Source organism: Hipposideros armiger, unplaced genomic scaffold (genome assembly GCF_001890085.2).
Source record: "Hipposideros armiger isolate ML-2016 unplaced genomic scaffold, ASM189008v1 scaffold_1271, whole genome shotgun sequence".
NCBI lineage: Eukaryota > Metazoa > Chordata > Mammalia > Chiroptera > Hipposideridae > Hipposideros > Hipposideros armiger.
Genome location: NW_017732621.1, coordinates 85,455 through 86,638, shown reverse-complemented (window position 1 = coordinate 86,638; position 1,184 = coordinate 85,455).

The window sequence follows — 1,184 nt, the reverse complement described above, 5'->3', positions numbered from 1 at the left end:
ATCTGGACTTCCACAGAATATGTATATGGAAAAACAAAAGAAGAGAAGCAGATTTGGCCCGGAGAGAAATACACTGGAGTACTCCACTGCCAGAGTAAAACTGTTTTGTCAGTTTGCAGGGAGTTGGGGAAACAACCTTTCTGTCTCCTGTAAACCCGCCCACTTTAAAGTGAAACCTGACAGGTCAACACGTGCAACCCACTTAGGCAAAGCCCTCCAGCTCAGGAGACAGGCCAGCTGGGGACACATAATGGCAGAGGAAACTCGAGCAAGCTATCTTTGCTTATGTACTTGCCCCTTATTCACTAATATACATAGACAACAAAGGATCACCAGAAATATTTGGAGAAAACCTACAATATAAAAGAGAAGAACCAGGGCCGACCGAGTGACACATTGGTTAAGAGCTGGCTTGGGATGCCAGCTCTAAGCTGCAAGGCCCCGGTTCAGATCCCACATGGGCCAGTGACACTGCCCTCTACAGCTAAGATGGTGAACAACAGCTCAACCTGGAACTGGGCTGCAGTGAGTTGCTGGCAATGGCGTGGGCTGCAGTGGGGCTGGCCAACAGCTGGTGTGCACTTTCATGAGCTGCCGCGTGCCACTGTGAGCAGCCATCCAATGGCCAGAGAGTGACTCCCTCAGCTGGGAAGAGCACAATGCTAATACCAACATGGGCCAGTGAAGTGATGTCCTCCACAACTAGACTGAAGAACGAAAGGACAACTTTTCTGTTCCCCTTTCCCAATTCCCCATCGCTGTTCCCCTCCCCTAATTCCCCAATAAAATCTTTAAAAAAAAAAAAAGGAGAAGAACCAAAATGAATAAATAGAACAATTGACCCTGAGTGGGGAAGGGGGTGAGTGAAATAATACACAGGACAAAACTCCAATTTTCTGATTCTAATTTTCCTACATATTCAGAACACATTGCAGACATATTCAGAACCTCTATGAATTACTCAGGTACGTATTATAGCAAAAGGAAAAATAAATCCAAAAAAGAGAAACGTGGAATACAAGAAACAGCAGTGAGCAAAGAAACGGTAAAACTTTGAGTTGTCCAAGTGCTAGCAAAAAAAAACCAACCCGGGCCGGCTGAGTGGCGCGATGGTTAAGAACTCGCTTGGGATGCCAGAGGGCCCCGGTTCGGATCCCACATATGAGGGCCAGTGACACTGCCCT